This window comes from Seriola aureovittata, chromosome 9 (assembly GCF_021018895.1).
Source record: "Seriola aureovittata isolate HTS-2021-v1 ecotype China chromosome 9, ASM2101889v1, whole genome shotgun sequence".
NCBI lineage: Eukaryota > Metazoa > Chordata > Actinopteri > Carangiformes > Carangidae > Seriola > Seriola aureovittata.
This window is the reverse complement of record NC_079372.1, coordinates 6,539,744-6,566,368: the sequence shown is the minus strand read 5'-3', so window position 1 is coordinate 6,566,368 and position 26,625 is coordinate 6,539,744. Positions and strand designations below refer to the sequence as shown.

Here is a 26,625-nt window from a genome sequence, read left to right as displayed (position 1 = left end):
TTAATTTGAACTTCACACACAGTCCGGAGAGAGAGAGAGAGAGAGAGAGAGAGAGATGGAAGGAGACGGGGGGGGGGGGGGGGGCAATATTGTTTTGTCCTTCATGAAGTGACACAAACATTTCAGACTTTCCGCATGTCCAGCATCTGGCCCCTGAGAGGCGCTGATGACGCATCCGGAGCTGTGTGACTGTGTGTGTGTATGTGTATGTGTGTTCGCTTGTGTGTTTGTGTATTTTGTACTGGTACAGGTATTAGACCATGCCTCTTTCTGTTTGTTTGCCAACCTACGCTGACTTAGAGACGACTAATATCATGTATCCAGCAGGTCTTGGCGCAGCCCATATGGTCCTCTTCACATTAGTGTACAGTATCATTTACGTTTATTGCATGCGCCTTTCTGGGCAGTTGTTTCCTCATCAAGCCGCTAGGGAGCGCTGCTCCACTTCAGAGCTCACAGGCCAGTGGCGCTCTCTAGCTTCCAGACGGACAGACAGGAGCGCAACAACAGTCTGCCCGACTCCCCGACCGCATCGCACCTCTGTCCCGCCACACTGGGCTACTTTCTCATCATTTCCCTTGAAGAGGATAAAGAGGAGATTATCGGTGCAAAACAAAAAGCCTGGTTGAGGGGTTTCAAATTGGATGTTTCCTCTGTGACGGTATGTAAGTAAGCTCAGTAAGTAAGTTTCCTGTCTCATCCGCTGTGCAGAGGAGGAGGAGAGGAGCGGAACTTTCAGAGGACCTTTTCTTGCACCGGAGTAGCAGCGGGGGCAGTGCGGCTGGTTTTACCCCAGGAGATCATATCTGCCACCGGCTCCCTCTCTCTCTCTAGCCCGGCTGCGGAGGTGGATGGTATGGTGTAACTTTTCCCGCTCCAGTCGAACCTGAGCGGCCGGTGTGAGAGAGGAGCCGTTTTATGGTACTGGAGAGGGGATGCGAGCCTCTCCTCCGTCTCGGATAGCGGAGCGGCTATGAGGAGAGAGGTCTACCTGCTGGGCTAACAGAACAAGACCACACCGCACCAACAGGTATGGATCACTGGATAGCCATTTTACCTGGGCAAAACACTCTGGTGCATCCCGTGGTCTTAACGCGCTTTTTTTTGTGAACTGAATGAAAAGTGTGCGTGATAAAAAGTAAATTAGCGGCACACCTGTCACGCATGAATGTTAATAACAGTCTGCTGAAAACCATTTACGCACGGAATAAATTAATACACTTCATGTGTTTCATTTGAGGAAAAGAGACAAGGATTTTTTTTTATGATGGCATTAGAGTCATGCAAAAAAAAAAAAAAAAATCAGCCTGCTCTGGCGTGGTATGAGTTTTATTATCACGGTTGTGATTTTATAGCAAAGACAAATGATTGCGGTTGTTTCAGGTGTTGCACAGCCTATATATGGTTGCCTCTCTCTCTCTCTCTCTTTCTATCTGTCTGATACACGGACACACACACACACACACACACCGGGGCACACAGGTCTTAGCTGTGCTTATACGGGCATATGGCGCCTGGTTCAGTGCGCTATTTTAAGCAGAGCTGGTGTTTAGCGGTGGAAAACAGCTGTCTTACTTCGTGTTAATTGATTCTATGAGCTGTGGTATTTGGTGCTAAATGACAAGTTGGGTTGCCGCCTTGTTCCACGTTGAAAGAATTAGATGAGGAACCTTTGTGCTTCCCTTTGACGTGACGCACTATTACGCGTACTTGTCAGCCCATTTAAAAACAGTTGCGCTCGACAGAGGTTTGCATTGCCTTTACATGACAGGAACATGATGAGCACTGTTTCCGCGCAGTGAAAATGAGAAGATGTGTGTGGAGCATGTAGGGAAACTCATCACCCTGAAAGCATTTGCTGGGCGTCCTCTGCGCAGCGCCATGGATCACCTGATCTTCTGTAGACGGTGATTCATTTAAATGATCCTTTATTGGTGACTGTGGGAAAATTGTGCATCAGAGAGGAGGCTGTGGGGGTGTTGAGGGTGTCATAGTGACTTCCTTTTAGCTCTGTATATGTTAACATTTAGTATTAGAAGTAACAAGGTAACATTACTTCATGGCTGTTTGGGGTCTTTTCATTACCGGGAGCTGTTTATAAACACAAGTTGGTTTGATTTAAACAAAGATGGCCATCTCAACTGTGAATATGTTCATGACATGCTCCCGCTCCATCTGTCATTTGTCTCTTACTCTCCCTCTGCTGTCACCAGCCTGAAGAACATGGAGGAGGCCTGGCAGAGAAGTGGAGGGAGGAAGTTACAAAATAAGGAGAAAGAGGACTGACAGTGAGGCATGATTGACAGGAGAGAAAGAAGCAGGGAGGTGGCAAGAAGGGCAGCGAGGATGATTGGATATCAGGGTTTATGGGGAGATACAGGAACACATTAAAAGAAACAAATGTGTGGTCAGTGATTAGTTGCTCCTAGAATGGTTCTTAAATGCATTTTTAATGTGGCCGCAGGCTGATGAATACCATCATGAAATGTTACATCACCAGTTAATGCAATAAATGCTTTCAGTTCTCTGCTCACATCACTAATCGCAGATACACAGATGTGACAGAGAGAGGAGATGGACGGTATAGAAATGGAGAGAACGAGAGGGAAGATAGAAAAGTGGAGGACAGAGGTGGGGAGTTCATGTGCAGCAGGAAGTATTAATGTTTAGGTTTTTATTTTTTAATGAAGCTTATTCATTTATGGAAGTATATCATTACAAATCGAGTGCCATGTCATTTAGGAAACATTTGCAGCCTCCCTCCTGCGACAGGCTGCACAAGTGCTCCAGTGAATAAAAGACCACAGCACAGTTCTTGTCCTCATGTGATATTTCTTAAATATGAATTGTGATGTTGGCTGAATCCAATTATAAAAAAAAAAAACAAGGCAAACAGTTTAAGTGCAATAACATGAGAGATAGAGAGGATGACCTGGTGAAGAAGAAGGATTTGTGTGTGTTTCTGTCTGTGAGGTTTTAGACTTGAGGACTTGAGATTAAGTTGAGTTTAAGGGTTTATGGCTATAAGTTACATTTTGTAAATGAGTGTCTTCATGGGTATAAAAGTACAAGGGATTGTGTGTGGTCCCAACAAGGATAACCATTCACCTAAACGACCAAGCAAGTCATTTATCCCTAGACCCTCTGATACCAACCATGGGAGCATACCAGCGGCAGGCACATCAGACCTTCGTTCTCACTGGTTACAATAATAAACATATGTGGAACGGTCACAATTAAAAGAAATAATGCTGAATATTGGTTTCACAAAGGAAATGAAAAGGAGTCTCCTGTTACAATTATTGCGGCCACTAGTTGTCCAACAAGAAAACGTAAGTAAGAGTCGTAATAAGCTGCTTGTGCAGGTGATTTATTGGGTGGTGTTTTTACAGGAGGGTGGTCTTGTATCATGTGTGTGGAGATAAATGTGTGTTTGCTTTTTTTTTTTTACAGTTATTTTCTCTGATGTTTTATTCCTTCATTGTAGCGGTGAGAAGACGACAGGAAACAAGGGGGAGAGAGAAGCCACAAAGATCATGGTCATTGTCATGATGCCTATACCACATTGATGTAACATGGTCGCACATGTAGAGCAATGTAGAGGACAATTCACTGCTTTGTGCACCAGCAGTGCATTCAAGTTACCTTTTTCCAACTGCAGTTAACAATTATTTTTCTTATCTCTTAATCTGCCAATTATTTTCTCAAACTGATCAATTAATTGTTGAGAAGTGTGAAAATTGCCCATTACAATATCCTAGAGCCGAAGGCAACTTCATCAAATGTTTTGTTTCGTCCAAACAACAGACCAAAAAACAATAATATTGACTATATTATAATGTAAAGTCTAAAAAAGCAACAAAAGCTCAGATTGCAGAACCTGAAATAGCAACTGTTTGGCATTTCTGCTTGAAGAATTACTTAATTTGATTAAACACACACACACACACACACACACACACCACACACACACACACACACACACACACATAACATATTCATACTTAAAAATGCAGAAAGCTTTCATGTTTCCATATCCCACAACTTCTTTATGTCTCCCTTAGCACCTTTAACACACACTCTCGTCTTTCTCCCCTTTCCTGCGTTTCTCTCACTCACTTCCTTTATCCTTCTCGTCTACCAATAAGCCTCCTGGGCCCTAGGAATAATGTCAAAGCTCCTGTCCAGAGAGAGAGAGAGAGAGAGAGCGAGGGAGAGAAAGAGAGACAAAGAGAACCAGCACAAATAAAAAGTACAGTATGTGTCCTATAAAAGGTGATCTCTTTTTCATTTGTCACCTCCTGTAGCTTTGCGTGATGAGAGGAGAACAGGAGAGAATGAAAAAAGAAAGAACAAGAATGAGAGACAGAGATCTGGACGGGGGGGGGGGGGGGACAGGAGGCTACAGGGAATAAATAAAAATAAATAAAAAGCATGTGTCCTATAAAAGGTGTTCTGTATTTCATTGGCCATCTCCAGTAGCTGTGTGTGGTGTGCTGAGGCCCAGGGGGGACGAGTAGCCACTCTAAATGTGTGTAACCCACATAAAGAAATTGTTTCTGGGAGATCGGGCCCCGTAAATTCATTCCTAGCCGCCAGCCCTGTTCTTATCCCACCTCCCAAAGGTGAGCTATAACATCCAAACACATATATTTTTTAGATTCTCTCTCTTTTTACACACACACACACACACACACACACACACACACACACACACACACACCCACACACCCACACACCCACACAGACCCAGACATTTCCACCAAACATGCACACATACAGACACACATCTCTCAAAACCTTACTTTATTTGCCCACGATACACAGGCACATACACACAGTTTTTTTTTTTTTTGACACACAGTTTTTTTTGGCAGAAAAGACACATTCACACAAACACATACAAACATGGCTTTGCTCCCAAATGACTTATGCGGGACAGTAACGGTGACAGCTACAAAAACATTGGTAGCTGCTGTGGAACAGAACAACGGCAGAGGGAAACAGCAGCAGATGCTGCGCTCACAGCTCCAGGATTACCTTAGCCTGAACAAACTCCATTACTGCCTCTATTACCCAGGTATACACAGCCCGGGAAAAAGCACTTTGCAGAACCGCTGTTTACCCAGCACCTCTGTGCCCCACACACTGTTTCCCTTGACTACAGAGCAAGAAAGGGGTGAAGACCAGACGGAGAGGAGAGAAGAGAGAGTTGCACGGGCAAAACGCGAAGTCTACAGTATCTGTCAATACCTATCTTTGTCTCAGTGTGGAAACAATTCATTCATTAGTCAAATGAGAGAAAATTAACTATCGATCAATTAGTCAGAGATTGTCAAACGATGAATGTCAATTTTGATAACTCAGTCATTTTGGTCAAATTTTAATCTAAAAAAATGATAAAAAATGAGTAAATAATCAGAAATAACCAGTTCCTGGCATATTATATCAATTTGAATTTATCTGTATTTTTTTTGGACTGTTGGTCAGACAAAATAAAACATTTCACGACCTCACAGTAATTGGTTAGGTCACATTTCAAACTTAAAAGCTGAATATTTTCTGGTTCCTGCTTATTAAATGTGGGGATTCATTTTATTTAATTTTATTGTTTTATATCACTGTAAACCAAGTGTCTTTGGGTTTCTGACCATTTGCTGGACAAAACAAGGAGTTGTAAGACATTTTAAACGATTTACCAAGTCAAAATAGAATAAAAATAATCAAGAGATTAATCAATGATAAAAAAAAAATTCTGTGTTGAAACCCTAAATTAATTATTTATGTCATAGAAAAACTTCTGCCAGTTAAAGCCATACTGTGTCTATGATTTCTTTTTGGACGTCACATTGTGTGAACAGTGTCTTCTCTGTCTGCACTCAGCGATTATCATTATCTATTACCTATCGCTTATTATTTTCAGTAAATCGATTAATTATGTAGTACACAAATGTCAAGAGTAATGACAAATAACGATGTGATTGCTTAGCTTAGGGAAAAAGTAAATTTGAAATTCAGAGAGAGACAGAGAAAGAGAGAGAGAGAGAGAAGAGAGAGAGAGAGAGAGAGAGAGAGAGAGCCACAACAGTGAGACAGCACAACAGAGTTTGGCAGAGAGAGATGGCCATTAACAGTGTAAATGAAGGGAAACATGTAACGGCAAGACCCCAGAGTCACTGATGAGGGTGATGGATGGCTTTTAACTCAAATACATGGCAGTTCATCACTCACCTTAGACATAAACACACACACACACACACACACACACACACACACACACTCTCTCTCTCTCTTATGATGCATTTTCATACACACACAGAATCACACATTCACTCATACTCTTACTCATTCTCTCCCTTATTAACCTTCTGCACATCCACTTGTGCTGTTTTGCACCGTTTTTCAGAATAGTACTGCGGGCACTGCAATCTCCTACATAGACTTGGAAAACACACACACACACACACACACACACAAACACAGCATCATTCACCGTTGCCCTATCACATCCCCTCATTAGTCCAAGGAGAGCACTGCCGCACAGTCTTCAGTGTAGGAGTTCGTTCATTCTGCTGCTAGTTCAAGCTGTTATATTCAGTTTAGTACAAAAGTAGCTCTATACAAACTCTCTTCACAGCCATCTATTTGAGTGATCACATAATGAGTGTTGCTGTGGTTTTTGATATCTTTTAATAAGCTTTTAACTGCAATGCGTTACAGTAATGTGATTTCTTTTTCAGGAACAAGTAGTGTCAGGGATTACAATTTGAAATTCAGTAATCACATCACAGTTACTAACTACAATAATGCTTTGTTACGTGGAGGATTGATATCAGTTAGTGTCTCTGTCTTCAGTACTAGTACATTGTAGAGCTGCATGCTTGTTAAACACAGTTTAAACAACTTGTTTTCTGTATCAACATGTGTTAAATGCAAATGATGCAACTTGTAGGTGTGGAGGATTTCCAGTTGATTAAAGGCCAAGTAATGCATTACTTATACTGCTGAGTAATTAGTAAGGCATTACTTTTCCAAAGAGTAATGTATAATTAGTAATTGATTACAGTCCTCGAGTAACTTCCCAAACACTGCCGGTGAGCTCTACTGCTGAAGGCTGCTGAGTCATTCAGTGGCAACTGTGATTCAGTCAGTTCAGTTAGAAGATTCAGTGTTTGGCGATTAGATAAGTACTGATGTCAAATTTGCTTTATTGCCATGATGGTAATCAAGAACACTATTGTCAAAGCAGGCTGTGAAAGGTTTACAATGTTAAGTACAATATTAAGTATCATTTGCACATTGCTACAGAGTGTGCTTTAATAAAAGAGAAACTAATAAATGAAACCAGGTCATTAAAAACTGAAAGATAAGTAAAAGAATGGAGTGTACAATTAATTAATTTAAAGTAATGGTAGTAGTGAAAACCATAAAGTACACTGTACTGTTCTTTTATACACATACAGCTAAGACAAGAAGATGTCACAACACAAGCTCTAAAGTTAATTGGCCCTAAAGCGCGCCTATACACTCAACTTTTATTATGAAACTAAAGAAGAATACCTTTGCAAAGCCGGCATCTTATTTCTAGACATACTCCAAACAGAAACTATTATATAATAATAATATATAATATAGCTTTGGCAATAATGTAACTTTAACTTTCATGCCAATAAGGTTTATTTGACTTGACAGAGACTGGCAGTTGGAGCTGCAACAACTGATTTGGATTTTTTTCTTTTCCTCTTCTTAACTTTGTAGAACATTGAATATCTTCGGGTTTTAGACCGTCGATCAAAACAAGCAAGATGTTAGAAAACGTCTCCATGGGCTAAGAGCTGCCCAGAGACTTGTGCTTTTCTACCATTATGAAGCTCCGAACATTTGAAAACCGCCCTATATATCAATAACTCACATAGAGTTACAAAGTGCAGCCATGTTTTACTTTGATTTGATCATTTGTTCTGTGAGCAGTTATTTGGTTGCTATTAGTTTTGTGATGCAGAACTCTAACACCCACAGGAGCCAAATTCAGAAACATCAGATCGTGGTGGATGCTGTAGTAGGTGAACTATTGTTGACATGTTGCAACAGCTTTTGGCGCGGCGCGGCTATAGCTTCTGCTAATGAGTGGTATCGCTTTCAGCAGCAGTTATAAACATTATAAACACTCACGCTGTAGCTTTGGTGGCATCAGAGCGCACTCATTATGGCTGACGGCAAAGAGGAGCTGTTAGCCACAAGTCAGAGCTACACCGCACACACACAACCCTGCGGCTCCAGCTTTCTTCATCAACAACAACCAGACAGGCATCACTGTGGTCATTAGGCCAGCATAATTAGGCCTGGCCTTGTGCGTTTGTCCTCTTGCTGCTCTCCTGAGGCATGTTTGTGCGAATCTTGCCTTCGTCATTCCTTCGGCAAAGGTGACGAGTAAGGAAAGGTGGGGAGCAAAAATCTCCCAAAGGCTGTGACATGGGAAACGCAGAGACACAGATGAACTGAGCCACTGTTGACAGAGTATAATGATAGTAAACTCATTCACTCACTCTGTCTTTTCTTTCCTTTAATAATTTCTACTCCTTTTTTCACCTGTGTGTAGCTCTGGGCCTGTCCTACCGGCTGCCTGTGTTTGTCTTTGTACGTCCTTTTATCTTGTAGTCTTTTATTACGTTCTCATAAGTGGAACCACTAGCTATTTTATGGCTGCCTCATTAGGTTGTCAGGCAAGCCCACAGCACATGCAATTATATCTAATTATGCAATTATATATTCAGTATGAAGCTTTATATACTGTAGATTGGTACGTTTGAGCTGGAGCACATACACAGCAGTAATTAGTGTCGTTTTGTGGGTGGTTGTGGCGAAGCTCACTAATGGCAGTGATAACGAAGATGATGGAGAAATACACATGCACGAACACACACACATTTTAATACTCAATGTCAACATGTCCACCAATAGCGAGTGGATGAGGCTTCACACTAAAAATGCTGTTGGGATTTTCATTCAAATTTGTCTGCACGTGGGGAAAGAAGAAATATTCAAACCGTAATAACCACATCAGACCATTTGAGGAAGTTTGCCTTGTGGTCCAGCAGCTTCTGCTTTTAAAATTCACAGTCAATTTGACCTACTGACCGACCAGTGAACGAAGCAGTGAAAATGGACACAAGCAAAGCTTTGCTAACTGGACAGTCATGACACCAGAACATCCGAGAAGCCGCGTGTGGAAGTAATACAGATTCTGTTGCCTGGTCACCAACCTTTGATTCCAACTGTAGAATACACTGTTACATTTACTCAGCTACTGAATCAAAAATACTAAATGCACTCTTAGCTACTTCATCTAACTGTCTCATTTCTCACCACACAGAAGGATCATATAGAAAACACACCTTGGAAAAAACATTTAAATTTAAACATCTCAATTCAACATAAAGGCTAAATGTATGTAAAAAAATAAATCTAAGTTCAATGATTTAAGGCAAATAATTTATTAAGCATTCTGGCTATTATGCTTTGCAGCTGGTGAGGTGCCACACATGTGCCCGCCACTGGCCAACGCTGCATTTTCAGAAACTACTCTCTGAGAAGTTTGTCACTTTGGCTTCAACGATAAATGACACAGTCTGCCCGGTTAAGAGGGTACACCTTATTAAGAAGCTTGAGAGTGAAGGACTGTTTCTCCTAATCCGTACGCTTCACCCTCCAACACAGCCGGAGCAATTTTGTTTTTTTTTTTACGAGAAATGCTTCACACCAGCACTTCAATAGATGAGATAAAAAAACCACAGTGGAAGAGGGGAATGAGCTACAGTAGGTGGTGCGCTTCAGTGTGTCATGTTTCTCAACAGATCCTATTGAAGAAAGCAGGCGAGGCTGCTAGGCTCCCAGTGTGTGTGCGAGACAGGGCTGACAGTAATACAAGCAGCATCTGGCACCCCCTCCCAGGGATCACATCCTTAAGACGGTTTCTCTTACTAATCCCTTCCTAATATGACTAATATTATGACACTGCCATTAGCCACAGCACTGTGAGGGCACACACAGGGAGAAAACTATAGCCATGCACATGTGCCGTTTGGGTGGGTTTTAAGTATTAATCTGCAACATTTCCACATAAATTAACACATTTGAGTGCTCTGTTTCTGACTGATCTAACACACAGTGATCTAGCTTTTACATTTGCTATTAGTCATCCTAAACACCCAGCGCTGGATTGGTGATTTCTGGAGAAACCCATTTGGTGGATAGATAACAATGCCCTTTATATTTCCACCAGCAACCGCAGTTGTTCATTACAGGAACTTGTTGCTCAGCTCAGACTTAGTGTTAGCCCCTGAGGCAGAGGAAACAAAGATATGTGTCAGTGCCCACAAAACAAGACCTAATCAACAAATGGTGAGGATGATGTTACATTACATGTTATGATGATGTCACATTAAAAAATAACCACTTTGAGATTAATTAAAATTGTAGTATTTTTAAGTATTTATGTTCTTGGAGAATTAAAGTAAAAAAAACAAAAAAAACCTTACATGTTTGTAGATAACACATCATTCTTTCAGCACCAGTAAGGATAAAACTCAGGCTGTGTGGAGGAGACAGAGAGAGGCTCTGAATGCAGAACAAGAATTCTAATTTTAAAGCCATGAATTACCAAAAGACTGCTTTCAATTTGATTGAATCCAACTTTATTAGCATTCCGCCTGCCTTTATGTGATGAGGCTGAGCCGGCCTTGTGTCCTCTCCCAGGCTGCAGCTGTGGCAGAGAAGAGCACAAAGAGGAGCTTAATTTGTGATGCTGATGGCTTTAGGGCTTTCGGTCACAGGGAATTACATTGTCAATTATTTTTGTCAATATGTCTTTTACACATTTTCTTCTCTTATCTCGCATAGAAATGCTTTAGACGTAACATGTCCGTCGTAAACAAGCAGCAAAATTCAGATTTTATTTCAAGTGTTCATTTTCTATGAAAGGAAGTGGCGGAAGAAAAACTCAGTCAACACTTAAATAATCAAAAGTAAAAGAACTTGTTCTGTGACTGATATATTATTATACATGACTTTAATAGATTGTTAATACTGATGCAACAATGTGTAAGCAGCATTTTACTGCTGTATTTGGTTGATTTGGAGCTAGTTTTAACAACATTATACTGATTGAGTTTTGCCAAATGGTTCCCTAATGGTCAGGTCCCTCCAAAGCATCACAGGATAAATCTGAAGCTTTGTGAGATGATGAATTGCAGAGGAGATAAGAAAAATCACAGTTAAACTACACCAGCCTGCCTCATTTTTGGACTCTTCTATAATCTTTTCTTTTTTTTGTGAAAATACTGGATACTTTTAGTTCTTTGGGCGTCAAACTGTTATTTAAATGAAACCATCTGCGAAGTTGAGAGGGAAAATGTTTCTGATTAAACTAACAACTCATAGACGTGAAATATGGCAAAGGGTTGTAATTATACATTGCTTTATGCTGTAGTAAAGGGTAACAAGTCAAATGATAGGGAATCACTTGTTTCAATTGACAATCTGTTGTGTTTTATAAGATTATTGCACATATTTTAATATAAAACATTAATCTGTAAAGTAACTAGTAACAATAGCTGTCAGATAAATGTAGTGGACTAAAAAGTATAGTAGTTCCCTCTGTAACATAGTGGCGTGTAGTGGACAAAATTCTTGCATAAATCTACTTAGTTACTTACGTCTTTTTTTAATGAGCAACAAATGTGTATGACTACATGCATTTTACATAAAACAGCAGGGGATTTGTTACATGCAATGTAACATCTATACAGTACCTGTTACATACTTTAACTGTGTTAGAGAGACAGTCATCAATCTTTCTTGAATTTTTTGAAAGTGGAAAGGTGGTAAGGAAAGAAGTGACAGTTTCTGTGTAGTACGCTGGAGGTATTAGTGTCAGTGTGAGCTGAGGGTATTCTTTATATAGTCTGCTTAGAAGTGGGAATACTTTGTAGAATCTGCATACCCTAGACTGCACTAATGAGGCCCCTAAAGGCCCTCAGGCCCCTCTTTGAGAATTGGGGAGCTGTCCGTGGTGCTGACCAGCACACCAGCCTCAGCAGTCACAGTCGGCGCTGTCCGTGGTGCTGCAGGGATAATGTGCAGCTAGGTACAAACACCAGTTTAAACTTTGTGATTCACAACAGAAACTCTGTGTACAAGCCTCATTTCCACTCCTACAGTTACCTATAAATAGATGCACCAATGGCCTTAAACATCTGTTTTCATATTGATACTTGTTACTGTGACACCACTCCTTGGACTTTTCAATTGGAACACTGGCAAAGTGCAATTTCACCGACTATGTTACATCTGAAAAGGTCTCGAACAGCACAGAAGAGCTGCTGTTACGCACAACTGTTATGCACAACTGTTACGCACTGCTGTTGCTATTTATAGCGCCCATACCACCAGTTAATTACATGTAACTATAAACCATCATTTTTTAGTCGTCAGTATTAAAAGTCAGAGAGATGTTAAATGATTAACTTATAGAGCTCATATTTAAACAGACTTTACCATGTGCTTCACAATTCAGGCTACAATTGTACAATGAACACAGAAATTATGGTTTCTGGGCACCCACATGATGATGAGAATGCTGCCCTCTGCTTGCCTGTCTGAGGCAGAGGTGGAGGTTGGAGGATGGGTGGGGTGTGTTTGTGTGTGTGTGTGCATGTGTGGGGGGGTCAGCCGACAGATTTGTTCACAGTTGAGACTTCCCAGCATGGGGAGATGGTTGATGGTTGAATCTCCTTGACATAACATGGTCCTCCTCACCCCCAAAGGTGTTTGGAAAAGAGGGGATAATGCAATGAGGCATGGTGTAGAGAAAATCCATCTGACGAGGAGTTGTTTGTTCATGGGGGGAGAGAGGGGGGAGAGGGGAGGTCAGGGCAGCGGGTCACAGCAAAGGAAGAACAGCTGCTTGATAAAACAAAAAGGAATTCTTAAAAGTGAGAACACGCAACATGCAGAGCGCATGAGATTTGAATCGTCCTCTTTTTTTTTTTCTTTCATTTTAGGGGAACTCACCGTCTTACTTTGTCATCCCAATTCAATATCAACTTTAAAGCATCCTGTTTAAATATTAAACGACCCCTCTCCAACTTGCCCTCTCATTCCCTGAATGTGTATGTATTTGCAAGTGCAAGTGAATGCATATGTGCATATACGCGCATGCATGTGTGAACTTACACCTCATTAATAGATTATAATCCTGACTGGACAGAGCTGTGCTAATGCACTTGTTGTCCATCCCTCTTTTTGTTGTCTCTCCATTTCCGTCTCTCTCTCATTTCCCCCCCCAACTGCTTTAGACGCAACTGTGGAGACTGAAATGGGAGTTGGGGATAGGGTTGATGTGAGGATCCTGTGTGTACGTACGAGTGTGGGTGTATGGGTGTGTACTTGTGTGTGCGTGCAGGGTAAGCCTAGGGGTAAGCTTTTAGAGGTCTGAGCAGAAGGGTGTGAGTGAGAAGGAGAGGACAGATTTGAGCAGTTATCTCTCCCTGCAGACCTCCTGTCCTGCCTGCCCACATATCCACAAACACACACACACACACACATACACACACCACACACACACGTACACCATTCCCATCTGTAATCATATTTAGCATGGCTCTCTCTCACACACATATACAGTCCAGTCTGAATGGACTATCACATCCAGCTAGAACAGAATGCCTATGTGGACTGAGTCTGGCTGCTCTGTATTGGTTGTGCAGTAACAGCAAAATCGCTCCACTGTACCTCCTATTGCTCACAAGCCCTGAGCTGCAAGCAGACAGAACGTTGCCCGGGATTGTGGGGTTGATGCTATTTTTACAGCAAGTGTGATGAGCGGTGTGCTGAAAGAAAGTTCAGCTCTCTTCCCTCCCAGATACTTTAATTAGAATGCTTGCACTTCTTGCTGTCTCACCTGTCTCTTTGTTGCATGAATGAATGTGTGTTAGGGAAATACAGGTAAATGGATAAATGGATAGATAAAATGACTGAGAACACAATTTGCACTCACTTTGTTTCTTGCGAAGGCAGGTTTGGAAAGAAAAGGCACTTCTACTGTATGTGTGAGTATGTGTGTGTGTGTGTGTGTGTGTTGTGTGTGTGTGTATGCACATGCAGGCTACAGAGCGTTGCAGTAGGAGTGGAAATCAATGCAGAGAATATAGTGGCAATTACCACAGCAGCCTGCAAGTGAACCTAGTGGAACAAACTAACTAATACATGAATAAATAAGCACAGTGAAATGGAGATGTTCGTGTGTATGTATGTGTGTGTGTGTGTGTGTGTGTTGTGTGTGTGTGTGTGTGTGTGTGTGTGTGTGTGTATGTGTGTGTGTAGAATGGTCTGTAGATCTTGGACAGTCCTTTGCTGTGCCAGCCAATTAACGAAGTGTGTAAACCGAGCTCATTAAAGAAACACAGCATTGGCCACACAGCACCACACACTTTCATACACACACACACACACACACACACACACACACACACACACACACACACACACACACACACACACACACACACACACACACACACACACATAGTCTCAGTATCAAACCACACTCTCTCCTATTTCAAGTTTACCATGCATAGCATAGCATGGTATGCTTGAAAACCTTTTGTTCTTTTTCACAACACAGGTCTGCTACAAAGTGTCCGGTATTATCTGCTTGTTTGTGCTTTCTGTTGTGTGTACATCCGTTTTGTGTCTGTATATGTGTATATGTGTGTGTGTGTGTGTGTGTGTGTGTGTGTGTGTATGACTCTGTTTGGACAAGCTGTCAAAGATTGATTTAGAGTTTGTTGCTTTGAACCAACTGCCAAGTGCTGCCTCTCTAACCCTCCGTGTTCAGAGAACAAAAGCTCTTCAAGGTCCACACCTACTAACCATTCCTCTATTTCTCCCTCTCTCTCTGTCTGTCTCCCTCTCTCTGTGGCTCTCTGCCTCTCTGCTTCTTTTCTTGTCTTACACTTATCCATTTCAGTCTGGGTTCTCCATTTCTCCGACTATGCCCTTCAAGTGGTGGATGACTACATTGCAAATATGAGCTCTCCATTAGCCCCACTGTGTAATAACGTTGAAGTCGTGAAGTTGTGTGCTGTTTTGTTGTTATCGTGAGTGAGTGCCCAGTGCCGGCGCCTCTTTACTTTCTCTGCTCAATGAGGCTGTGAAAAATAAGTAACCAGGAGGCTTAGGTGAAGATATTTTCTCTTACTGCGCTTAATAACCATGATTCATGGAACGGTGTGGACTTTTATAAGCCCCACAAATGAGGGAAACCGAACATAGTCACAAAACATTTAATGTGACTGGATCAGATGGCGAGGTTTATGTTATTCCTTCAGGTTTGCGATGTTGAAAGGCATGTATGTCTCTTCTATTTCTGCACCACACGTGCACTGAGTCTCAATTTAAACAACTTAATTTAGTTTAATTCAATGCAGTGTGATTTATTGGCATGAATGTTAATGGAGGGTGTTAGGGTTAGCTTCAAAATAAGATCACAGCTATAGAGGGTATGTAGTGAATATTACATTTAGAACACTGCACCATAGCCATGTTAGATCATTTATTAATCTTTTGAATCAGTTTCCATGTAAAAATACAAAATATTTGCAGGTTTTGGCTTCTGAAATGTGAAGACTTGCTTTTCTCTGCTTCTTATCATGAACTCAATACTATTTGGATCATGTTTATTGATCAGAACAACGAGATTTTAAGTGATCAGTTTGGGCTTCAGTAACTTGTAATATTTGCATTTGAGCGTTTTCCAGTTACTACATGACAATGTGTAATATGAACATACAGTTAAACTGCGACTATGCAAGAACACTTTTATCATACACTACAAATGAAAAAATACAATTATTTAAACTTTTATTGGTATTTTTTTTTCCTTTTATACTTTTTACTATTATAACTATTTTTTCATTTTCATATGTTGATGCATCTATGCAAAACTGCATAAAGTGGATGCTTATTTCTAATGAGCCTCCCCCCAACAATTTTTTTTGTATTTTGTCTTAGTAATTTGTTTGTTTTCTCATTTCATTTTTTTGTTTGGTAAAGTCTGATTGTTGTTTACTGTTGTGGGAAATTTGTTGTGTTGTTTAATGTTTTACTGTGAAAAAAATATTTGAGTAATCAAAAAAGCAAATAGTTAATAAATCATGAAATGAGTCATTAGTTGGAGCCTTAGTTAAATAGATTCTTCCCCCTTGTGCATGTGTGTGTGTCAGTGTGTTCGCAGTGGATGATCTGAATTTGATTTGATTTCTCTTTGTTTTTACAGCAAACCAACAGATGTTGTTCCTATGTTATCTGTTTGCTCGACTACACGCAGCGTTATTTCCTATTGACTAGAAGAGATGTAAAGGGGTTTACATACAGACGCATACTGCATACAGATAGGTGAGGAATTAAAAGGAAAACATGTGTGGAGAAACAGGATTAAAACGCCCCCATCCACAGAGCATGAAGGGTCACTGAATGGTTTCATGATTATGAAAATGAATCATATGCTTATTGCTATGGGAGATTTTGGACCAAGGTATTAGACATCTCTCTCCTCCACCTTCATCCAAAAACCAAATGAGGGAATATCTTTGGGTAGAATGGTGTTCATCCCTCCAGTCGAGCTCCAGAGACTGAAGATGCTCTGACGGCACGTGGTGGCCCAACACCTTACTTAAAACACTTTATGTTGTTTTTTCCTATAATTTGTCACCGTCTGTACATACACACAGGAACTGCAAGTTTTTACAGAAGACAAACGCATCCTTTAGTTAAACCTTTTGCAAAATGACATCTGTGTGTGGGGGTGTTGTGCAATAGGGACAGAGTGTGGGTCCGTGTGCATATCTTTGTTTTTTTTGTGTGTACAAAGGCTGATAATGTGCTGAGTGGAGGATTTGTAGGATAGGGAAATGAAGCTGCTGTGTCCAAATTTTTATCAGAGATTCCGGTTGGTTATGCAATCCAGTGCAGCCAGTTACACCTCTGCAAATTACAGCCAGTACAAAATGTGATTTTCTGTACTATTCTACAAAACTAAGAGAAACATTTATGCTCTTTACATCAGCTTCTCTTTGAAGCTATGCCATAAATGGTTAACCTCACAATCCATTCAGAGACATAAAACAATTCTGCAGCACACACATTCACAACAAAGAAGTGGACAGCCAAGCCAAAACGCTAAGTCCTCATCCAACAGATGGGGGATTTAGCTACAAGCTACAGTACATGCTATATTGCTGAAGGGGACTCGAAGAATTGTGTCATTTTGAAAAGCCTGACTGCAAACTGGTAATCAAAGACCCGAGAGCAAATCCTCCCCTGAGGCAAACATTCATGTATTCACATACACTTATGCAGCAGTATAGCCTGTGGGCCACCCGTGGCTCCAACTGTACCCAGCATGCAGCAGGACTAATCAGGTGAATACAAAAGATAATGTGCTCAAACAGTTTTTCTCTAAGAGATGGAGGTTCAACAGAAGAATGCATGGCACACATGCACTTATGTGCTCCATCTATCCATCTATCCATCCATCCATCCATCCATCCATCCATCCATCTATCCATCCATCCAACCATTTCCAGTACAGTTCCTGTTGAACCCTCTGCTACATTGGGAGTTGCCAGAATGGAGGGCTGCAGGGCTTGGTGCAATGCCAGTAGAGCCAGGTGGTGGGAATCTGTTGGAGATTAAACTGCTTGGTGACCAGCTACCCGGCTCAACCTGGCCCTGACAGACGTGGCACCCCTGGCTGATTGACCCATGTGGCAGGTGTCAGGGGTACGGGTGGCAGGTCAAAGCTTGCCCTTATCTCCTTTTTCCTGGCTGGAGAGCGCTGTGGATGTGGGAGGTTCTTGCCTGATGATTAACATTTGCCAAAATACCATGTCACGTCAGTGCAACTTTCCTGGAATAATAAGATGCAATAGGATGCAAACTCTGGTCTGAAAGTGGGATGTGATACGAGCCCATACCCCACCCAGACTTCTACACCCCTATTTCTTGCAGTGACACTATAAGGGATACATTAGGTTAGAAGATACCACTCTCATATCTGTATGTTGGATATATAGCTACAGCCAGTAGCTGATTAGTGGAGCATAAAGGCAGGAAGATTTGGGAAACAACAGCTTGACTGTCCTACCATGACAAAATCTACCAGCGCCTTTAAAACTCACTTGCTTACATGCTACATATTGTTGTTTTTGTAGAAAAACTGAAAACCAAGTTGTTTTTACAGGGAGTTATGACACCTGTATTTAGGTTGGAGTATTCCTTTAATATTGGCTTGTAATTACAGGAAAGAGTATTTGCTCATTATTGTACATTATTCAACAACATTGATGTTTTTCACTGTGAAATAGTTTCATTGTAACAGGCCACATTCAATGTAGCTACCCAAACGATGGATGTAAATTGCACACAGCACTGCAGAATCGTCCAAAATAAACCTATTTCATAGGGGTACTGAGACATTTATTTTCTCAATGACGCAACACATTATGTGTCGTGAATGTGTTTTAAATGGTTCATAGAGTAAGGCAACCTATTCAGCCCACCAAGAACCTTATTCTGTGTTTATGTATTGTATATTCACTCAAACATGGGACACACAGAATAGTCCAGTGAATATGCTGATACTCAGAGAGTGTCAAACCATTTGAAGCTTTTCCTAATATCATCTCATGGGCACAAAGCTCTATTGAGAAAAACAGAAATCTGAATGAGTGATCTTGAAACGAAAGAAGAGAAACTTACTTTTCTGTGTAGCTAATAGGTTTTTATTCAAGGACTCTCCTTTTGTCCCAGTGCTGTATCTCTTTCCCTCTCGCTCCATGTCTTGCTATTGCTCTTGTGCGCTGGATCAAATCTATGCAAGTCACTGGAGAGCTGTAGACCTTTACCTGCTTTGGTCTGGCTGTGTTAAAGGTCAGATATGAGAGGATCCCGTACACCGGTCTCAGATGCCAGAACCGCCCGCCTCCCACTGCTTGGATTAAGAGGCAAGAGACGATGGCTGCCAGGAAATCACTTGTCCTCCAGTCTGTCAGTAACAGTCTGCATCTCTGTCAGGGGTGGAGAGCGTGTGTGAGTGTGTGTCTGTGTGTGAGAGACAGTGAGAGAGAGAGAGAGAGAGAGAGAGCAGGTGTATCCATGTGTGTTTGTAATATCAATACCCCGCTGATCCTCATCTCCCCGCTGTGTGTGTGTGTGTGTATCTGCACATCTCTGATTGCCAGATGTGTTTATAGAGAGTGTGTGTGGATTTGTGTGTGTGTTTGGTGTGTGTGACAACAAGGTGTGTGTCTGAGTGTGTGAGCGATCTCTGTGTTGACAAGGCTGATGCTGTTTATTTTGGCAATATGCTGTCAGGGGCATTGGGATACTGGCTGTATGTGTGTGTGTGTGTGTGTGTGTGTGTGTGTGTGTGTGTGTGTGTGTGTGTGTGTGTGTGTTTGTGTGTAGGAGGGGTTGTGCTGCAGCGGGATGGTGTGTGCTCTGAGTTATACGTACTGAATTGCTGTCACACCCTGAAGACAGCAGTCTGTAATCAGGCATAATCAGGTGGTGTGAATGGGTGTGCATGGATGCATTGTGTATGTGTGTTCAAGAGGAATCAGGTTTAATTATGGCCCTGCCCCCTCCCTCCATCCTCTCGCTCTCTCTCTCTGTCTCTCTCTCACACACACACACACACACACACACACACACACACACACACACACACACACACACACGAACATACAAGACCACAAACTCTCCATACAGCTTGGTAAAAATCAGTGGCAACATTTTTTTTTAGGCTGAAAAACAGACTGCTGCTTCTGTAATTCTTAAATCTCCAGAATCAGTTAATTGTTTGCCCGCTGTTGTTTCTGATGTAGCCTTGTCTGTGAGATAGTGCCCTACAACTAACTACAGCTGCTAGATAGTAAAACCAGTGAGGGGGAAATGCAACACTGTCTTTTATTGACACCGCAGGAAATTCCTTTAGGTGTCTGGTGTCTTCTTTAGGTCCTTTGGCACAAAAGCACAAACACATATGGTGCTGAAAAAAAACACCTTTAACAGCCAGCATCTCTTCGGGGGAAGGCTCTGCCTAAACGAAAAACAAATTGACTATGTTTTGATCATCAGAAACTTACAGAGTCACTCTGCTCAGTGACTGAGCAAATCTTTTAAGAACACGATACAGAAGGAGACGCACTGGTATGAACTTTGTTCTCAGTGAATGACGTGACCGTGGCTCTAGCAACTGACTGTTTTCAGCAGCACATTGACTCAACCAATCATCAGCCAGAAATCAGAGGGAACGAGCTTGTGAATGTGCGTACCTGACAGCAAATCATTGATCTCCATTGATTAATGATAATTCTCCTTTGTTTTTGTCAAAATGATTTAGTTTGGCTATTCAAGTTTTGATTTATTTATTTATTTTTACAAGTTTACAAGTGTGAGTTTGTTCTTGTCTCATGACACTGCTTTTGAACACAACAATTTGAAATCAAAGATAGATTTAGGTGCACATTAATGAAATAATATAGCAATTTGATAAATAGTTATAGCTAATGACATATAGCTAGTTACAGTTAAGTTTAATTTGTCTTTTTTTAAATTTTTTGTAAACATAGTTACGTTAAGATGTCACAGATCACATCTAGTGACTTTCCAAGCTACTTTCTATTGAAAATAGCTGCTAACACTGTCCAGGAAATAGCCACAGCCTGTGACGTTGACAAACGCTCCCAACTTCTCCTGCTTATCCTGGCTTTTGTACATTGCCAAACTAACTGCCAGCAATGGAAATGGAAGCATTATAACCATGAACAGTATCACAAACTCACTCAAATAATGGGTGATGGTGGATTTAGTTTATTTATTATGTTTATTTATAATATTTATTAATAATACATAAGTACAATCCAGACAATTGTCACATAATTAAAGTAAAAGACTCAAATGATCAGCTTCGACTCAAGTATAAACTGATTTACCTCACTCGATAGCAGCACATCCCGTGAGCTTGCTTTGCACTTTTGTGGTCTTAAAGGTGCACGATGCCTAATGGTCAAAAACCAAGAAAAAATCAATGCAATTGAAAAGGTCTAGACTTCAGTATAAACTGAAGCAAACACTCTGACACTACCTGCAGTGAATTTGGACATAAAGTTTTCAGGGATTTATTCCACCAATGGACTGTGAGGCTGCTTTGAAGGCAGAGAGGCACCACATTTTTAAGGTTTTCGATGTATATGCTGTGCACTGTATCTGGATTATTTTTACGACATGGCCTTTCTATCATAGATCATAGTTTAACGTACTGATGTAACTGGTGTGTAGTCTTCTATTGTGCTAGTACTCAGTCAGAATTCTACACACTGCTAGCATACTGCAGACTGAACAGTGGGTGGTAAAAGTTTAAATTCATTCTCTCTGTTACACATCCCAGGATTCCCCGTTTTAGGGATCCACTGAACTGAAAATGAGATTTCAAACCACCAAGTTGGCAACCGTTTTCACTTTGTGTTTGCTTAACTGACATCAGCGATGATGAGCTATTCTCTCTTTTTCATTTTCCTTTCCTCTCTTTACTCCATTTCTGCAACACACATCTGCATGCACTAGATAATTTTCAAAGGTTTTCGACCTGGCTTGAGCAAACCCTCGTCTTCCGCCAGCTCAGATGACTGACTGAAAATGAACTGTTTGAAGTCTGCCTGAAAATTAAGGCTGTTTGACACTGAGGCTCACAGCTGTAAGTCTTTGATGAAACATAACTGTGACCTGCAACAAAAGATGAGAAATAACTAGTTGCTTCAATTACCACACATATCACACGATGAAATGTTAAACTATGATGCAAGTGTATCTCGCAGTCTCATCGAGCTAACTATAGGCAAGAGACTCCCAATGCTTTAAACATTCTGAAAATTAATCCATGCAAATATGATTAAAAGGATGTGAAAACAAGTATTTGAATAAGAAGGGCTGTGTATGGCAAGCGTGAAGATGAATAACATGAATACATTATAGATCGGGGGATTGACGCATTTCAAATCGCCTGTGATGTTTGAGAATTACAGATTCATTTGTTCATCCAATTTGCAGATGCAGATACAGCACAGTCACTTATAAGGTGTCATACTGACTCGTGCTAATGTATTCACTCACTGAGGACCACCTCAGATCACGGATGTGTGTGTGTGTGTGTGTGTGTGTGTGTGTGTGTGTGTGAGAGAAAGAGAGAGAGCAAAGTGTATTTCATTATGTTTGTGTTTTCTTTTGGGGGGGTGCTTTGTCATTTTGTGTACTATTTGCATACAAATGTGCGTATGCTTGGGTTCACAAGTTGCCAGTCTGAGTGTGTCTGAGTGACACACGTCAAATATCTAAACCCTGGAGAGGAGAAGTTGTCATGGGAATGCAGAAGGAAGGAGGGGAGGAGGGTTGGAGGGATGTGGTAAAGGTAGAGAGAAAGAAACATATATGGAGAGAAATCCCAAGTGAAAAAGAAGCCTGTTCATTAGCAGCATAGGAATGTGTGTGTGTGTGTGTGTGTGTGTGTGTGCGTGTGTGTGTGTGGGAGAGTGCATGCCATGTGTGTGTCTGTGTGTGTGTGTGCATGCATATGTGTATGTGTACACTGAGCAGCAGGGTGCTAACTAGGACACATTTCCCAGAATGAAGCAAAGCCAGATTTTGAACAAGATTCTTCTTATCTAAGTATTTTTCTCGTCACTTTTTTTTTTTTTTTTTACCTCTGCACGAACTGCTCTGTGTGATGCATTCCTCAGCATATCAGCATGCAGATCTGCCTCACTGCTATTGAAGTGCTGCGTTGCTTTAATGTGGGTACACAGCTTATGTACTTTGAGTTACCACACTACATCACTGGCTTGTCAATTAGGCCATTTCTTGATAAAAGCGAGGACACATGAGTGTTTCCATCTCAGGAATGAAACTGTGGGGTGAAAGAGGCTAATTCAAATACAACCTGGCAGCCATTTTCTTTTTTCTTTTTTTTAACCCACTTTATACAACCACCACCAACCCTCAAAATGTCGACCTCTTTATTTTGTATTTGTTGCCTTTTTTTTTCCCCTTTTTTTGTTTTCAATTTTTCTGAGCCAACAATTGTTTCATCCATCCCCAGGCAGATTTCCTCTGCTGGTTCTGAGCAGGACTTCCAAAACAAAACTCTCATACATTCATAAGACAGACACACGCTCACCTCAGCTTCTTCCAAATTGCATTCATGTTCTTGGGTGCATGTTTTTCGGTGTTGTGTTATAAGTTGATGATTGAATTAGACTCAAGGAAGCGATTCACAGAGACCCATAGGAGTGACTCTGTGTGTGTGTGTGCATCCCTGATAGTGTGAGGGAGGAATGTGTTCCATTTGCGGAGACCAGTTTTCTGTGATCACAACTCTGATAAGAATTGTGGGAAACCACACTCACAACAAGCCACCCTGGAATACCAACTAGAAGTGCACGCGCTCTTCCGGCTGTCTTTCTCTCTGACACACACAGAGATGCATACACACTCAGACAAAAGGCACACCACACATACATGCACGCGTACACACACGTGACAGGAATGTGCATGCATGTTCACACTTCTTCTAGATGTAGCTCTGAATATGATTAGGTGCTTTGCCTTGGTCATGTAAATGTTTTCTTGTTGTGAACACAACAAATCCATGGAAACAGAGGCATGCATGTGGATGTGAGTGTGCGTGCGTGCGTGTGTATATGCATTGCAAGCACAAGGGTGAATGAGGCTAAGCAGTATAAATGATTTACTCAACTTACAGCGACAGTGGAGGAAAATGTCCGCCCAGATTAACAGGATGTAGAAAACCTAATCGCTCGAACTCTTGCCACTGTGGCTTATTTTCAGCGTCCACCGCACACTCACTGGCAGAGAGCAAAGTTTAAAGCAGCTATAATCAATATATGTATAAAACGATGCATCAAATGACAATGTGAAAACAATGCGACAGTGTGAAAGGAGTTGCCCGTAATGATGAACCTACAAAGAGCATTAGCACCTAACTCTGCAGCCCCCCCCCCCCCCCCCTATTGAGCTTTATATTGAGTTCCAGCTCATTGTTTAGCTGTCCGGTTAACAGCTTTACTGTTGTGGTTCGCTTTCACCGCTTTCACTGTGTTGTTTTCAGCCCACAGCAGGCAGCTGTTGTCAGCAAGAAACATTGTAATAACCCATTGTACCTGCTCAGCACCAAACAGGACAGGAAATGAATGATAATGTGGCTACATATCCTGTGCAAATGAAAGTTTGTTAACAAGTTCGCTGTATCAACTTAAAAGGTGATGATAGTTTTAATGTTGTGTTCACAACTTGTTCCCATTAGCCCCAAGGCCACCCCACCACCAAAATATAAAGCCTCTCTCAGTAGATAAAACATTAGTCTGACAGCTTAGCTTTGGCCTTCATTATAGTGACAATGCTTAACAGCAGATTGGACCAGTTTCAAGAGCATCTTCTTTGACTGTTTTCTTTCTTCTTCCTCTCTCCATGAGTGAGACAGTACAAGAAGAGACATAATTTTCACCCACCAGAAAAACTACACTCTGTGTTTGGCCGTCTGTCTGCCTCTGATTCTTGCCAGCCCAGCTGCTGATCTGCCTGCCCCAGTGGCTTCAGTTCTCCATCTCATGTCTGGTGAAGGGATGTGTGTAGAAGTCAATAGCTCACCCTGATCTGTTGGCAATAACTTGTGATCAGAGTTTTGGTGTGTCGGTGTGCATGTGCATGTTTGTGTGTGTGTGACAAAACCCCACATCCGCCAGACTTGCTGGCAGTGTAAAGAGATTCCTGCTGACTTGCATTTGCTATCACAGGATGTACTGTGGTTAAATGTTTAGACACTAACCTGTCTGTTCCCTTATGAACCTGTACAGAAATGGCATAATTAGGGTGAGGACAAAAGAAAGCACCATGCCCCTCCCCATTCACACACAAACACACACACACACACACACACACACACACACACACACACACACACCTGCAGTTATAAATATTGTAATAACATGTGCTGTGCTACTTTTACCTTTTTTTTTTCTTCAGCCCATGAAAAATGGTATGTGAGACAGTGGTTTTGCGTGGTTGTGTGTGTGTGTGTGTGTGTGTGTGTGTAACCAGAGCCCATCTGTTGTTGTGCATGCTGATATGGCAACTGCATCTGTGGGGATCTGACAAGCACATAAGGAAAGAACACACACACACACCCACACACACACACCGACACACCCACGCACGTGTGCGCGCACACACACACACACTGAACCTACACATACTGGACAGCTAACAGTTCATTTGACACTGTAATTAAAGCCAGTGATCGTGGATCCATTCATCAGCCCTCTTCCTCAGGGCGTCGACTGACCTCCAACAATATCACCATGAAATGGAGGGAGGGACGTTGAGGAGGGGAGATGAAGGGTGGGCGGAGGAGAGGAGCAGGCATGGAGGGATGAATAGAGGCGAACAAATTAATGGGTTGCAGGTAAATATGGAGAAAAAGTAGATGGGGAGTGATATAGAGATTGACAGGGTGCATGTTTATGGGCTTGGAGGTGTGTCTGCGGGGACTGATTCATTCATGTGTGTGTGTGCGCGCGCGCGCGCGCGTGTGTGTTTGTATGTTATGTGTCCAGGTAGTTCACCTTCCACCACAGTCTCTTGTGTTGACCTTACCTGCTGTTTCACTGGTGCATCATTAGAATGAGTTATACACTATTACTGCCCTGCTGCTGCTATCTACAGCTACTGGTTGCAAACACAACACACACAAGTACACACATACGCACAATGAACACACACAAAGGCACACACCGAATCATGGCAACCTGTATGAAAACAGCATGCATAAGTTATGTGCACCAGACTGTGAGGTGAAATATATGAAAGATATGAGGAGAGATCTGGGGAAGGAAACGAGTCCAAGTTTGTGTAATACGTGCAACAACTCGCTTTTATTTTCTTTGTTGCTTTGTGTCATCAGGAAATGTAGTGAAAATCCATGTAAGAATCAATTATAATCCACCACTAGACCTGAATAGATTAGGTAGTACACACATCTGTGCACACAGACACACACACGAACAAGAAGCCACCAGCCTGAACTGCTGATACCATCTCTCAGTGACAACTATTTTTGGAGATAATTTTACCAATTCTGTATTTATATTTTTCTGTTTGAATACAGCGAATGAAAGGAACTGCTTCACGTCAGTGTGCAGTGTTGTGCAATTAAACGGACCTGCTTTAGCCTCAGTTTTTACTGCTACAGGAGCAGATTTGTATTGATACGTTTTCACTGTAATTCTCTATTGTCATTACATTACATTTCTGTCATGTCAATACACCATGAGCTATGTTACTATAGAGACACTGACTTCATGTGAACAGCAATTTTGTGCAGATGATTATCGACAACTACTCCTTTTGTCTGCCGTGTTTTCAGGTTATTATTTATCCGTGATGTTTGTCTGAACAGCTCCAGTATCACACTTGTACAGAACAATGCTCTTG

The 26,625-nt window shown here is 41.5% G+C and overlaps 1 protein-coding gene across 1 annotated transcript in view; it reads left to right on the top strand.

Annotated features, from left to right (window-relative positions):
• The first annotated feature begins 487 nt into the window (after positions 1-487).
• Positions 488-26,625, top strand: part of LOC130174195 (chemokine-like protein TAFA-2) — an 80,727-nt gene continuing 54,589 nt past the window's right edge. Inside the window, exon 1 of the mRNA XM_056383802.1 lies at positions 488-1,030. The gene's annotated coding sequence lies outside the window, so the exon portion shown is untranslated. The remainder of the gene's footprint in view (positions 1,031-26,625) is intronic.